The sequence below is a fragment of the Columba livia genome, chromosome 29 (genome assembly GCF_036013475.1).
Source record: "Columba livia isolate bColLiv1 breed racing homer chromosome 29, bColLiv1.pat.W.v2, whole genome shotgun sequence".
NCBI classification, from domain to species: Eukaryota; Metazoa; Chordata; class Aves; order Columbiformes; family Columbidae; genus Columba; species Columba livia.
In genome coordinates, this window is record NC_088630.1 from 868,245 (window position 1) to 884,631 (window position 16,387).

General features: G+C 51.7%; 1 long non-coding RNA gene across 1 annotated transcript in view; it reads right to left on the reverse strand.

Annotated features, from left to right (window-relative positions):
* The window catches only part of LOC110356020 (uncharacterized), a 32,750-nt gene extending 17,175 nt beyond the window's left edge, over positions 1–15,575 (reverse strand). The window contains exons 1-3 of the long non-coding RNA XR_002409058.2: positions 15,112–15,575; positions 10,309–10,371; positions 9,019–9,238 (exon numbers count right to left, since the gene is read on the reverse strand). This is a non-coding gene — a long non-coding RNA (uncharacterized LOC110356020). The remainder of the gene's footprint in view (positions 1–9,018; positions 9,239–10,308; positions 10,372–15,111) is intronic.
* Positions 15,576–16,387: the final 812 nt, after the last annotated feature.

Genomic DNA, 16,387 nt, shown 5'->3' on the forward strand with positions numbered 1-16,387 from the left:
CAATAAAGCCCACACAGCGAAGAGAGTGAGTTTGAGGAGCTTTTCCAGCTACGGGGATGTCGCAGGAGGCAAAGCAGAGACCTGGGACATCACAGCCACCCATACGAGGAAGAGAGGACTCATGGATGGAGATGTAACCCACCCAAACCACCTCCCGGAGACGTTTGGTGGCATCTTGCAGAAGACTGTGGCTGGGATGTGGGTCCTTGTGCCTCAGTTTCCCTCCTGGCCTCGTGCATTTGGGCCTTGCAGCTTTACCAACATGGCCATCAGGGTGACACGGTGGGGACACCTCTCAGCAATGACCATACTGGTGTGGTCACCCCTCTCCCCATCCAAAGCCAACGGAGCTTGGGCTGGACCCAAATTAACTCGCTTAAATTCCAAACCCTTCCACAACCCCTTTGTCCTGGCAAAGCTCCACCTCCAAACCCCACCTTCGTCTTGAATTTTCAATAAAAATCCCATTAAATTCGCTCCCAGCCCAGCGATGGCGCAGACGCTGGCTTCCAGATGCCTGGTGCTTTACGGGAACACCTCCCCGTTAAGCTGCCAGCACCGCGTTGGCCGGCGGCGTTGATTTAAAAGCACCTTACGGCTGTTTAACATAAAGCCGTCGTCTACTGCCTTGAGCGAAATCAATAGCAAAGCAGGTTGGGATCAATTTGAAAACACCCAGATCCAGGGCCTGGCCGCCATAAATCAATATCAAGATCAGGCGCGGAATTAAACAGGCACAATCTGAGGGGAGATGGCGAGATAAGATTTTCCTGTGTGTTTCTGAGTACGGCCAAGAGGCGGACGCTGCGGTTGCATCGTCCTGGTGTTGCCCAGAGAGCAGTCGCAGGGTTTGGAGGCCAATGCGGGAGGTGGAAAGGGACCTCTGGTCCCTCCACACCAACCATGAGACAAATCTGGGCTCTAGTTGAGTCTCTTTGGGGTGTCACAGTGGGACTGGGCTCAGCTGAGGCTGCAGGGACCAGCGACATTGGCAGGAAGGGACCTTGAAGGACTCTTGGCCAACCTTGGACTGTTAGAGATGACCAAGGTTTGAAGACATCAAGGATGGAGATGCCAAGGATGGAGATCATCCACTTGCTCCCATCCTCCTTACCCCACACAAGCCCTTGGGGCTGGGCCAGAGTCAACAGGGAGCACAAGGACCTTCCTGGTGGCTCCTCAGACCTGGCTTCAATGTCACCCCTCCAATGGGACCAGCTGGAGGATGCTCTTGGCTAGAAACCACCACCGAAGATCAGGGAATTGAGACCCAGCCAACGCATCTTGGGTTTGGACAATGTCCTCTTCTCCCCAGCTGGGAGCAGACGTCACCATTGGGCTTGAATCAGCCAACTTTGGGCGGTTTTCCGACTCACCTGCACATCGCAGCAGACGCCGGCATCCTGCTGCCTGCTGCCGGGCCTCCTCCTGGAGGACCTCAGTCGTTTTTGGCAGCGAATCATAAAATCCCAGGCGTGGGTGTGTTTGTACAACCCCCCTTCCCACAGCGGCCACAGTGTCCCCGCAGGGAGCCGGCCCTCGCCTCTTGGCTGGGGCTCATCTGGCATCACCGCACTGTGAGTAGTCGCCTTGTCAAGGAGCTTGGAGCGTCTCCAACCTGATGGTTTTCATTTCGTTGTCAGCTCCTCGCCAGCATCCGGCCTCCTTGGCTCTGCGGCAGCGGCTGACGGAGGGGGAGCGTCCATGCGGTGGGAGGGACCTGCCAGAGAGGGTGGTGGGATCACCCTGACCTTCTGAGCACCTCCCAGCCTGGGCTACCTGATTGGCTTCATCATTAACCCTTTTTTATCATTTTCCGCGGAAATACTGGCTTTGGAGGTGGAATTGTGCTTTCTGGATGGTCCCAAAGCTGCTCAACCACCACCGAGGAGATCCGTGGCCCCCAGTATGGTGCACATGTGGTGGGGCTGATACATGCGGTCATTGCGCACGCATGTTGCACCACACACTTGGTCGCCTTCAGGTGACTCTGGCTGCTCTTCCAGCACCAAACTCAACAGCATCGTCAACTCAATGGTGTTGACTTGGTAGCCCTAAACCATCATCGTCACAGATTCGGTGACCTGGGGGTTAGGGGTTAGGGTTAGACACGCAGTCATTGCACATGCGTGTTGCACCACACGCTCGATCACCTTCAGGTGACCATGGCTGCTCTTCCAGCACCAAACTCAACAGCACCATCAACTCAACGGTGTTGACTCAATAGCCCTAAACCACCATCATCACAAATTCACTGACCCAGCCCCCCATGTTGAGGACACAACTCCTCATCCTCATCCAACCACCAGCTTGGCCAAGCACCCACATCTCCCACCTCGTTAACATCAAGGGGGATCAATGGGGTTTTGGTGTCACCCAAACACCTTGACCTTGGACCTTAAGTCCATTTTGCATGGACTTAAAGGCTAAAATGCCACTGGAGGACCAGCCGGGCGCGAGCCGCCTTATCGCTTCTGCCGGCTGCAGCGTTTGGGGCTATTACAGTAGCATCCTGTACCGCCGGCGCTTTATAAGGATGGATGGTTAGATAGAGATAATAAAGCCCAAGAGCATTAAATCTTTGCAAGACACCGGCCACACTGCCTCATCCACCAGGCTGAAAAGGCTATATATGTTTTTCATAATTCGTAATTACTTTTTTACAGTTCTCTCCCATAACTCTGTCCATCATCTGGGTCAAAATATACAACGTGTGTGGGAGTAAAGAGTCATAAAAACGTGAAAACAAACAGTTTGTCTTCAGGGAGATTAACGCGCAGTTAAAAGACCCGTTTTAACACCCTCTCCATGCCGTCAGCCAATTAGCCGATATAATGGGCTCCACTTGATATTTTCGGTTTATTTTATTTCGCAACGATACCAACGCACTTAATTGGGAACACATGATCCCTAATTGGCGGCGGTGTCATCTCAGAGGTATGCAGCTTATGCAAGAGAGCGGGGATTTGGGGCTAATCCACAGGGCATCGGGCAAGGGAATTTTGCTCGGAAATGCAGCCCCTGGTAAGAAACCGGAATTTTGGGTGGAAAGACGAGGATCCTGGATGGCAGACGGAGCAGCGTCGGGTCCACAGATGGCAAACTGTGGGTTTTCTGATGTCTACAAAGGGTTGAGGGTCTTCCTTGGGGGATCTTTCTTTGCTAGTTCAACAAAATCTGGCAGATTTGGGCATCGCTGCCTAATCCAGTTGGCGGTGGCCTCCAGGTTCCAAGTTAACAGATGAAACACACTCACATGCAGAGAACAATTGTATAAATCACCTGGGTTTTTTTACCCCTCCACCTTTTCCCTTTTTCTGCTTTTAAAATAAATGACGTCAGAGCTCTCTCTTAAAATAATAATAATACTAATAATAATAAAATAAAGAACAACCCACAACCCTCTTTCTGCTCTTTGAGAATCCCTTAAATATATATATATATATATATATATATATAAAATGAAGAAATTGGAACTGGTTTGCAAACATCCCATTCATGGGAGCTGGAAAGGGGCCACGTTTGGCTCCGCCAGAGCAGAGTCTTTTCTTGGCTGCAGATCTGGGGCAAAAAATACCTTGTGTTTCATTTCTGCGCCGGCTGGAAGGGACGCGGGGCTGGGGGGACGAGGCGGGGAAGGATTTTGCCCCAAGAGAGGAAGCCGAAAACCATAACTCCTCGGGAAAGTGATATTTTTGGAAAGGTGGCCGCGGCTGGAATGCGGCTCCTCGCGGCGAGTGACAAGGAGGAATTATGTTGGGACAGAGAATGGCTTTTCTTCACCCTCCCGCCCGGCTCGCATCAGGGCTGGCACCCAACTCTTGTGTTTGTTTTGATTTTAGGGGAGGAATGGCTGCGTTTCCCAGGGCGGTGGGTCTGCAGCACCGTCCCTCCCCATGTCCCATCCCACGTTGTCCTTGCCCAGCAGCCAGACCCCATCTCCATCCCCACGTCCCCTCACCAGCCGTGAAAAACCACTCGCTTCAATAGATGTGGCCACCAACGGAGCTTTTCCACCCTCTATTCCCTTCCCAGGGCCTATTTGCTATTAATATATTGTATTTTGCTTTAGATTAATCCACGTGAGCAGGAAGCAGCCCCTGAGCAGGACAGACCCTTTTTAGTCCTTAAAAAATAAAATCTGGTTGTCGGCAAAGGATGGATCCCTAATGCCTCCCCCATCCATACTGGGACAACTGGGGTTAGAATCATAGAATGATTATAGTTGGGAGAAATAGCCAAGAGGGACTTTTTAAGAGATGGTCATGGGGTCCTGACTTGTTTCTACCCTCCATGACATTAAAGAAAAGGGGTTTTGGCCCCTGGAAACCACCCGGGGAAGGGCTGGAGGGTGGTTGTCCCTATCAGAGGGGAGAGAGTGCATGGGGTTTGTAGCGTGGAAAGTATAAGGGGGGGGGAAAATGCATATGGGAAGAGGAAAAGAAAATAAAAGGAGAAAAAAAGTAGGAAAATGAAAGCAAGTGATGACTAACTAGCTTTGGAGAAACATCTGCAGAGTGTTATGGACATGGCGCCGCCTTCGAACCAGACACGCTCGGCTTCACCTCTCCCGGTGGAGCCCTCCAAGCGCCTTTTAGAAACAACGGCTGAAGGGGCCGGGATGGGAATTTGGTGACTTCAGAGTCTTCTGTCTGGCCAAAGTTTTGGCAGCTCCAGTGAAGGGGAACCAAGCGTGAGCATCCCGAGGAACCTCATCCTGGTGAGGGACACGAGTCCAGGGCCGTCGAGTTGGGTTGTTGAGTTTCCATACTTGGTGGCACATCGGTCACCTCTTGGCCACCCGCAGCTGGGCTTCATCATCCTCATCATCCGGAGTTCCCCACAAAGCCATGAGAAAAGGTGGATTTTGGGCCATCTCTTCTCTCCGTTCACCACCAATAGATAATTTGGAGGGGGCTTGTAAATCAAATGACCAACTTGATGTCACCTGAGAGTCATTCCGGGCTGAAATTGGGACCGGTGGCAGGGGAAATCCCAACTTGGGTCCATCCGGATGGATCTTGGGATGCTGGGTGGCCAAGCAGCTGTGGAAAACAGCCAAGAAGCTGTTTCTATCCAACGACTCGCAATCTGGCAACGGCTCCATCTGCGCAAAAAACTCCTTCATTTGGCTACCAGGCTGTTTTCCATCCCAGGGTTATTTCTCCAGCTTGGGTTCATGTTTATAGTGGATTAACCTGCTGTGAGGAGCCTGGGTATTATTTATGGCTAATTATTGGCATTTGGCTGGCTGGGACGACTGCAGGAATACGACACCACGGTGCTTACACGGCTTGTTCCAAACCGAGTCCGGCTCCTCTGTCTGAGCGTGTGTGTTTATGATGCCAGCTCACGTTATTTTCATTCCCTCTTTCCCACTAATAAACTTCTTTGGTTGAACCAGACTTTGAGAAGATGGGGGGGAAAAAATCCTTTGCAGAAGATGTTTTGGTGGCTTTCCAAAGAGCCATTGTCAAGAAATCCAGGGCGCAGTGTTGCTCCGCGATGGAAGGAGTTCAGCTGCAGCGGATCCACCGCATTTGCATCGTATTAACTCCGGCTGCCAAACGGCTCCGCTCTTTGCATCTGAAAATAATAAGGCTGGTGGAATAATAGTCCTAAAGAGCATTTTTTTCAAAGCGACTTTTTAAATACCAAGGGCCAAGTGTTGACAGTCAAGGATTCGGCACGGTTGGGAGGAAATGTCTGTCGGTCCAGCGCAACCTGGAGAACTTCCGGGAAGGGGCGACGTCCTTCAGGTCACGTCCCTGGGAAGAGCTGGAAGGGGTTAAATGAAAAGTTGCCAATGGTTGGGAAGTTCAGGATGGTTTTACCATCTTGAATGCCAATGGTTTTACCATCCTGAATTACCAATGCCCTGGTGGGCAAACATCATGCTGAACTGGCGAGAGTTTCTTCTATAGGGTTGGGTGGAAAAGGCCAAGAAAAGAGAGAGATTCACCCCTTAGACCAGCGGCAAGTCCATAAGACATTTTATGGGGAATTCATCCCATTGTGGCCACCAAACCGGGGTTTTGGGAGGTCTCTCACATGCACATGGCGCATCCAAGGGGCTGCATCCATGGGGAGATGATGCTGGAGTGTTCCTTCCAGGTTATGCCGCATATTTTCCATTTCTTCCCAGCTGCATCGCTGATTTTGGGGATAAGGTTTTCACGAGTTCTCGGCGAAGAACAACCAGATGACCTCTCGCTGCTGGCAGAAGCTGCTTTTTCCTCCCCACGCATCAGCACCACAAAATCTTCTATTGCCGCGCCTTGTTGAGCAGTTTTTATTTATTTCTGCAAAATCTTAAATAAACCTGTTTTTTCAAAGCACCTCTGGAACAAGGGAAATGTATTATTATGGTAATTGTCTTGTGCTAATTATACTTATTACTATAATAACCGTTTTGTTGTCACACAAATAAAGTGGATTACATCATTTGTAAGTGCCAGAGGCAAAGCGATGGCTCTGGAGCAGCAAGCGGGCGAGTTCTGCGGGTTTTTTCCTCGGGTGAGATGGTGCCCAGCAAAGGCGCCTCCAATTCGGGATCCGTGTGGAGCTGCTGGATCCGTTCGATGGGAAGGACGGAGCTGCAAAACTGTTTGGAGAACCATTAATAAAGGCAAGATGATGGGAGGTGTCGTTCCTCCCACGCTGGCCTTGGTCACCTCCCTTATCCTTGGAAGGATTTCGGGCGCGATTGCGAAAGCACCAACTATCTAATCCGCTTTGTGGCCGCTTAAGTAGATGGTGGATGAGATGCCACCTCTCCCCCACTCACTGATGCTTGGACGCTGGGGATTTGGGATCCCGTGGCCCCTGGAAAATCCCGATGGTGCAGTTGGAGCCGTGAACGTCTCGGCGTGTTGCAGCAAGTCAGCTTCACCTGCGTTCCCTACTACGTGAGAGTTCTTTGGGAGGACGGCGACGGCCAAGCCGTGCACGCACTGTCCTGCCCACCGCGGGTGTTGAGGTTTGATTGCGGGGTGACAATAAAACGGCGGCAGATGTATTGTTAACCCCCTCTCCCCCCTTCCCACTAAGGACAGGTGATTGGGAGGGAAAGAAGGACAGAGAGAAGAGAGTTGGAAAAATTCAAAATGTTTTCCTAATGCTACTAATAAAAGTAAAGAAAATAATATGAAAGATATAAAACCAATCTGGAAAGTCCCAGCAACTGCAGGGCAGGCACCCGAAGTCCCATACTGGACTCTGCAGCCAAGCGGAGCTGGATTCAGTCTGTCACTAGGCCTCAGTTTGCAGGGACAACTAGCAAGGTCCTCCCCTAATGTCGGCCATAGGGAAAAAGGGATGAGATCCTCGTGATCTCCCACTTTAAGGTGCAGTATTACGTGAATGGGATGGAATACTTACTCGGTCAGATTTTGGTCACCTGTTTCCTGTTGCCCCTTTCGCGGGATACGCATCATTCCTCATCAGTCCAGCGACCTCGCACATCATTGCTATGTCTACCAAAACACGTGCCTAACTTTCAGGAAAGCAGCTGATAAGAAGCTTTAGCTGACAGGCAAATTCACTAAAAGAGACGCTTGTTTTTAACAAAACCAGGACAGCGGGGTTTCGGGGTTCACGTGGTTTTGGGGGTGAATTTCACCCATCCAACCCCCAGCTCAACCCTCATTCATTTCACCCATCCTCCTCCTCATCACCTGCATTAAAATGAAAACCAAACCCAACACCAACCCCCAACCAACTGGCTCCTCATTTTCTAGGATATTCAGCAAAAGCAGGTGTTTTGCCTTTTTGTGTGTGGGCGCACGTGCGTCTGTGTCTCTCGCCTCCTCTCTCGCGCTGATGGGCCCCTGGAGCTTATTTTACACGAAAGCAACACAGGTTGATGTATTTTTAAATGGCTTGATTTTATCACCCTGCTTAATGATTTGTCGCGTTATTTATTAGACAGTGTGATATCCAGAGGGATTCATCGCATTAACGTATAAATAATGTGGCAAATAGTTCAATAGAGCCATAAAAAAGGGGATTTAGAAATAAATTGACCTATGTTTGCTACATGTAAACGAAGGTGGTGAATGATAATGTGTGTCATGCCCTTAAGCGTGAAAAATGGGGGCCGCGAATAAATCAGAAAGTTTCTTCCGCAGGTCAAACCGTGAAGCAAAAAAGACAAAAATGCCCAACTCATGGGGTTTTTACCCAACTTGTGTCCCCGCTCGGGCTGTGATGGTGTCTGGATGTGGCCATAGGTCTTGGGGACGCATTGCAGGAACCCAAACGTGCTCTGAGCTCCACAATAAATAAACCCCTATGTCCTTATCAACAGCTGATGAGAGCGACAACGCAGCCTGTCCACATTCCTACGCCAAGCTCACAATATCACCTGATACTGGGCAATGATTATTTTTCAATAGCTTTTCCCATCCTTTCCACTGTGGGGAGTTTTTCCTTCAGCCACGGGGAACAAATCCAGCCCTGGGGTCACCCAAAATCCCGCAAATCACCCGAAATTCCGCGCTCGGCTTTGGCGCTATCACCTGCCAGAACGATATGTGATCCCGGCCTCGGTGCCAAATGATTTTACTCCGCAGCTGTAAGACAGATCGCCTTTTTCCCCTCTCTTTTACAATGTGCTATGGTTTAATTATTTAACACCGCGGGGATACGCGAGATGACACGGTTGTGCAGGAGAGCGCGCCAAGTCCATTGATGGATGGGCCGGGTGAAGGGTGGATGGCGGTGCCAAGCAGCAAAGGGAACTTTTTAATGGCATCAGGAGGGTAGGAGGGAATTGGGGCACCCCCAGGTGGGTCACAGCCCCCCCAAAACCTCTTGGTTGTTGGCACCAACCCGACTTGGCCCAAAGTAACCGCAAGTGTCGGGCTCCGCAACGTTGAGGTTTGCAAACTCCAGGCTCCGTTTCAAAACTTTGGCAATATTGAAAAATGACAAAAACTTGGAAATTCCACCTGAGTATCCCAGGACTGCCAGGTTTAAGCCTCAGAACCCCTGCCAAAGTCAGGCTTTTCCCTTTACCTGCAAAACCAGGGCTCCGGCTTTGGCCTCGCTTGCTCTCCCATTGCCAGCGTTGAGCTGGTGACTCAAACTCTCCTCCTCCTCTTCCATTTTGCACGCACAGAACCAGCGTCGCTCATGGCCATGGGTTGGGAACATCCTCCAGTTCATGGCTTAAACACTTCTGCCTCAGTTTCCCCCGCTCTGGCTCACAAACCTGCTGTTGGAGGGCACGGCAAACCTGGATAAGAAGAGATTAATATTAGTCATGCTTCAGAGGAGATTAAGAACTAAGCAATCAAATTTGTTCCTTTTTTTGTGCTCTGCGGGGCAAATATCATCTCCTAACCACGTTTCTGGGTCTGGCTCAATTTAACCCCAGCATCAAATCCCTTCCTCCCCCAGCTTTGGCATTTTGGGCTCCTTCGCGATGTATTTATTAACCTAGTGCACGGGATGAGTTTTCCAGCAGGTAAATGCATCCACTAGGCAAATATTTCCTTTCTTCCCCCTCCTGGCTGCCTCCGGCTCTGGGAGAAAAACAACCCTCAATGGCTAAACCTTCCCAAAACCTGGAACCAGCTCAGAGACCCCTTCCCAGAGAAGGAGGACGAGATCTTCAGCTTCCTTCACGAGGAATAAACGCTCATTTTAGTAGCCAATTTGATTCACTTTTCAAGGAACAGGTTTTCATGCTTTGTGCATTTATTTCCTAATTTTATTACGCCATTTAATTAGATCATGCACATTGGTTTTATTGTTAAAACATGTCCTTGTTTTCTTTATAACTGGATTTCATGGCACTACAGGGACGTTTAGGAAAATATCACATTCCAGCATCGACCGTCGGAATCAGACCTAGATCCGAACGGAGCTGCCGGGTCGTAAATCTAGTCACAGATGGAAAAAAAAGCGGGATATTATTCACAGCATGCGGAGAACTGGCGAGTCCAGGAAACGGGGGGCGCAACACCCCCTCCGAGCCCTTAAATTCCAGCCTGAGGAGGGATGAAGCAGAGCAGCAGATCCTTTGCAAGGACACCGAGTTGTTTGCAGGATTCCTATTGACGCGCTGTCGACCATCGGGGGCCGGACCCCTTCGCGACGCCCCATTTCACGGCACCGCGGGTGCTACCGAGCTCACCCTCTCCCCCATCCGAACTCGCTCCGGCTTCCCTTTGAGTTCTTCTCCTGCCGAGGAGCCGCTTTTCCCACGTCCCTCGCAAAGAAAAACCATGTGCGACCCGAGCGGGTTGGATTAAGGCGGGTGTTTTAAGGGGAGGTGGGGAGGAAAGGGAGAGTTTTGCTCACCGCGGGTCGGAGCAGATGGCTGGAAGAAATGAGGAATGGTTCTGGGAACTTCCCCCGGGATGCCTGAGAAAGGGGGGGAAAAACCAAGAAAAAAAGGAGAATTAAAAAAAAGGAGAAATCCACACAACTAAAGACACTTGATCAGACATTTCTGGAGGTTGGCTACAGGAAATTGAGACCCTGGGGCTTTATCTCCGGGTTCCTGAGGGCTGGGGGCTGGCGGGGGGCTGAAAGGGAAACGGCCGCAAGCACAAATCAATTAGTGCTGGGGAGAACTTGAGCTGGCGCAGACGGATCCGTTCGGGGGAGACACGCAGCGAGCCGGGCTGCGCTGAGCCGCAAATCATTGCCGCGTCCAGAACGCCGCGGTGGTTCCGCGCCAGGCTGGAATTCACGGCAGAGCGGGGGTCCCACTCCTTTTCCTGGCTCGGGACCACGCGATGGAGGAGCCGCAACCTCCACGTGCACCGAAAAGTCTGGATTGTGGGTGCGAATTGGGGTGTCAAGCAAAGGGATGTCATAGAATCACAGCATCATTTTGGTTGGAAACAACCCTCGAGATCAGCTGGTCCAACCATTAACCCAACCACAGCACCAAAGAGTTTGGCTTGTGGGTGCAATTCGGGGTGTTTCCCCCAGATGGGGTGTTGAGCAAAGGGATGTCATAGAATCACAGCATCGTTTTACTTGGAAACGACCCTCAAGATTAACCAGTCCAACCATTAACCCAACCGCAGCACCAAAGAGTCTGGCTTGTGGGTGTGATTTGGGGTGTTTCACCCTGGATGGGGTGTCGATCAAAGGGATGTCATAGAATCACAGCCTCATTTTGGTTGGAAATGACCCTCAAGATCAACCAGTCCAACCATTAACCCAACAGCAGCACTGAAAAGTCTGGCTTGTGGGTGCAATTCGGGGTGTTTCCCCCAGATGGGGTGTTGAGCAAAGGGATGTCATAGAATCACAGCATCGTTTTGGTTGGAAACGACCCTCAAGATCAGCCAGTCCAACCGTTAACCCAACACCAGCACCTTGGCCTCGTGCACCCCCAAAACCAGCCTCAGTCTCATGGCTGAATGGGATGAGAGGAGTTTGGGGGTGATTTCTGGATTCCAAGAGGTCTCAGCTTCTTTTTGTTCTTCCCAAATGCCATCACCTAAGGAGGCACCAAGAGAACATGAGGGATCTGGTGAATCTAGTGGAGCAAAGTAGATGCTGGAGGGATGCAGAGGGAAAAGGAGACCCTGGGGAGGAGGAAAAACACCCCGAGGAAACCACGTCCACTTCCAAAATCAGACGTGTTCTCCAAAGGAGAGGGTTAACCCCAAGCTTGGACACACAGACACGTGAACGTCCGTCCCATGCAGATGGAGAGCGCAGGGATCTCACTAAAGCGCCGCTGGCCCTGCGGATCTTTCTCCAAAAAGTCCCTGTATCAACCTATGTGGTGCAAAAGTCTCTTTTTTATCAGTCTTCAGCCCCATCCTTGTGCGTTTTGCCTCTTGGAGACCAAAAACCCAGTGGACATGGCCCATGGAATCAGCACCTCCAACCAAGACGCTTCATCCCTCCCAATGGAAAGACCTAAAGGAAACGGCCTCAAGTTGCACCAGGGGAGACTGAGGTTGGAAATTTGGGGTGATTTCTTCCCCAAAGGGCTGTTGGGTGTTGAACAGGCAGTGGTGGAGTCACCATCCCCGGAGGGTTGAACACATGAGGTTCTCAGGGACAGCAGTTAGCGCTAGGGGTGGGTTAACAATTGGACTCCATGGTCTTGAGTGGCTCTTCCAACCAAAACGATTATATAATTCCAACACTCTTCAACCCCTGCAACACCCATGGTGGGGTTTATTGCACACCCCCGACACGAGGCCACCACCATAGCCTTGTCCCCGCCAAGGACGGGCACCCAGCAGCCCGGGAGAGCCGCCCCCACCACCCGAGCACCGCGTCCTTTCCATCTGCCCAGCCGCCGTTTTTACAGCCCGGTGTAAACCCAGCGGCTCAGGACGTGTCAGCCCTGATTTATACCGGCATAAACAGCGAAAAGAACTAATAAACCCACCCCGGCGAGGCGCAGGTACTGAGCTCCGTTCCGCTGGCAACGGGTCGGCGGCACCCGCCGCAGCGCCGCTTCAGCCCCAGCCAGGCTGAATTTGGCCCGACTTGTTTAAAATTCCTTTCTCTGCACACAAAACCATTTCTTTCTCTTTTTTTTTTTCCCTGCGAAGTTTAGCCTTGGGGAGATTTATTTCCTTGTTAGCTCGAGATTTTCCTATTAGCCCATCTCAAAGAAACATGGCTGCATTTTCTCCAGCGCGCCAGCTGTTGTGCGAGATGCAGGTACATATTACAGCCGTCATTAAACGGCCTGTCATTCCCAGCTTTCTAATTACCATATGAATAGAGAGTAGCACGAACAGAGCGGCCGATTGTTCCACTGCGACTTCCAAGGGGAAGCAAAATGGAAGACGCCGCCATCGCGCTCGGGTTGTTTTCCCTTCCCAAACCCAATCGGCGAGGAAATTCGGGTGGGATTTGGCCGCGACCGCAGCGCCGTGCCTCGTTATTTTGAGGTGGTTTTGCGATTCTTGCAAAAGGCAAAGCCCCCCCGGTGCATTTGCCGTCTCCCCCTCTCCTCCTTCCCCACGTTGGTTGGCTTTAAACATGTAATTTAGCAAAGCAGCACAACCTAAAATGAGGGAGGACAAACATATGGTAAAGTAGATGCAGGGAATATTCCAATAAGCAGTAATATACTGCGAAGATGTGTCCTGGTTGCCGTCAGCAGAGGGTTGTTCATTTTTTCGTTGCAGTAATAGCTCCCTCCTTTGTTGCAGGAAGTCATGGTTTAGTTTTGCAGAGAAATCATCTTTTCCATGCAAAAAAAAAAGAATATATATATATCAGCACTGCTGTGCCAGGGTCACAAAGAGCCCAGCGGCAAGTGGCAACATGTTTAGCATCCAGACACCCTTGATTTGCAGCACCTATTACTGCTATTTTATAGACTGGGAAAGAAATAAAAATACAACAAAAGAACGGCACAGAGGTACCAAGGGCTGGGCTGGGGAGAGGGAGAGACAAAGCTTTGCTCAAAACGCCATCCAAAAATGAGCCAGAGTATGGTTTTGTGGTGCGGGAGAGATGCCGGCAGCGATGCGAAGGCTTCGGCATCCATTTTGGGAAGGTGTGGAGGAAGAGGATGCTTGGCCGTGGGTTGGATTCAGTTTTGCTAAACGATTCCATGACCAGAGGTGTCCTGTGATGTCCTTTCTCCTGGAGGCGCCACCTCCGCGGCAGCCGCGTGCACTCGCTGGTGCCTCAGGGAGGTGACATGTCCGTGAAATTTGTGAGAAACAAGCACTTTTGGGGGTTCTACCCAACGCAACCCTCTACAGGGGCAATTTTCCCAATGAAAGGCAAAATTCGAACTTCATGGCATCCCCTCAAAATCAACACATCAAGGGTTTTGCATCCAAGAGAGGGTCAGCTTTAGGGGTCAAGGGCAGCTCAGCAAGAAGACCCCTGCAAAGATGTCTCATCTCTCCCTCTCAACATCAGAGAGAGTATTTGGACTCAATGGGACCACACCAACAGCCACATTTCTGCTGGAAGGGTGCACAACCAAAGACACCCACCAGGATGGTGGTTTCTTGAGGGTGTTGGTCCCTTCTCCCAAGGAACAAGCACCAAAACCAGAGGAAACAGCCTCAAGTTGCACCAGGTTGAGGTTGGATCTTGGCAACAATTTCTTCCCCAAAAGGGTTGATGGGCATTGGAGGCTCTTAGGGACACGGGTTAGTGCCAGGGCTGGGTTAATGGTTGGACTCAATGATATTGAGGGGCTTTCTCAACCCAACTGGTCCCATGATGACAAACATCTGGAGGTGCAGAACCATCAGGATGGATTGAGGAAAGTCAAGGGCCCGACCTCTGCCGAAGAGGCCACGGCGAGGAGGAACGAGCTCGCAAACCGCCCGCTCTCAGGCTGCTCAGGTTTTATAGAGAGACCCCGTCCCCTTCACATCGCACCACAAACCCGGCGGCATTCCTGGGATTAACGACTTCCAGACATCCCCCGCCTGCAGCCGAGGAGGAGAAGGCACAACACCAGCCGGCGGCCTCGGCTGGAAATGGGGCAGATCTAGAGGAAAACGGGGTTTTAGGGGGCTGGGGGAACAACAGACCAAGAGAGCTGCTGACTAGAAGCCACTTTGCACCTCCCAGTGCCCTCAAGTGGAGATGCCGAGAGTTTTCCTTGAAGATGGATGAACCCACCCAGGTGTTGTGCACCCGTGGGTAAAACAGGGTGCTCTGGGATGAAGGTACAAAACCACCTCAGACCTTTTGCCCTTGAGCAACACCCCCTCATTTTTTCTTTAAAACTGAGCAGTTTCAGACACACAGTTTGTCCTTTAGCAGCGAACCCCCAAATTCAGCGTCTCCCACCATCGCCCCCTGGTTTTGCGGCGCAGCTCTGGCCCAAAACGGCCACACAAAAATGGGTGTTTTCCTTCCCTCCCCTCTTTGTTTCTCACCAGCTCCATCTGCCCGGCTCCCCACCTGAAGGCAGCGCGGGTCCTCTGTGGCATCTCAACGCGTTGCCATGGAAACGGTAATATCCCAACCCGAGGATGATGACTCGGAGTGGGAAGGGAACAGCAGGAAACAGTTTCCATGCAAATATCCATCGCAATAAAAGGCCAATAAATAAACAAGCCAAGGAACTGGGGAGAGTCGAGAAGACACAGGAAGGGCTTGGAATATAGCATTTTAAAAAATGGGATGCTGGCTCGTTACCTGCAGCTCCGCATGCAAATGAGCTTTGTCTTAATTGCAGCTCCGTGAGATGTGCTGGCAGAATGGTGGTACCAAGCAGGGGTTAATGAGAGCCCCCTGTGCCCACATTAGCTCTGAAAGGCAATCAGCACCAGGCCTTAACGAGCTCTGGGCAGTGAGGAGGAGTGGGGTGCTGGGAGCCCCTTTGCCCCACATGGGGGCTGTTCTGGATGCTCTGGGGTGGCCTCACTAACCAAAAAAACTGACTTTTTTCCCCAAAAATAGTGCACAGACCCTAAGGGGTGGTGGCAGCCTCGGAGGTTTTATATAGTCCCAGAGGGGGCAGCACGGGATTGGCTGCGAACTGGGGCAGTAGCACGGGATTGGCTGGAAGAAAAGCCAGGTGCAACACAGGCTTGACTGGGAACACAGGTGGCAGCGCAGGATTGGCTCAGAACTTGGGTGTTAGCACTGGATTGGCTGGAAGTGAAGCCAGGTGGCAGCATGGGATTGGCTGGTAGACTGGCCAAGTGGCAGCACAGGATTGGTTGGAAGAAAAGCCAGATGGCAGCACGGGATTGGCTGGAATCAGAGCTCAGTGGCAGCACGGGATTGGTCAGGAGCACGCTGAGGGGGTGGGTGCAGTGGGGGGATGCTCCATGGGGCAGCAGAACCAGGGCAGGGGGAGCACAGGCAGCCCCTGGAGCAGGATGTGACCCCCACCAGAGCAGCACTAGAAGGGGTTGGGATGCGGACAGGGACATCCCCAGGGCTTCCACATCCTCATGTCCACCCACAACCCCCTGGGGCACCACAGCAAAGCACCCCAGGAGACCCCCAGCTTGCCCACCTTTGGGATACCCCAAACCCCCACATATTGGACCCCACTGCAATGTGGAGCCCCCCAGCCCGGCCGGGATGAACCCGGCACCAGCGTGTTTGAGCTTGCAGCATCACTCCAACCACCGAGCCCCGGCTCCACGGCGCATCCGGGGAGCATCACGTACGATATCGTGCAAGAAGCTCCTGGACGTGGGCTGCCGAGGAGAGGGAGGAATGTGAAACGCAGGGTGAGGCCGGTCCTGACAGTGACCTTGAGCAAGTCATGGCCCTGTGCCTCAGTTTCCCTGCCCGTAATGCCAGAATGGCGGCGCTGACACCTTCTTCGGAACGTGGTCCCATGAGGGCTCGTCATCTCCGTGCTCGTCTTTGGCACCTCGGTGCCGTTGTAAACGTGACCCCCATGGGGGTTTTGTAGGTGTAATTTTGATTTGTGTAAGCGGCCACACCTAGAACC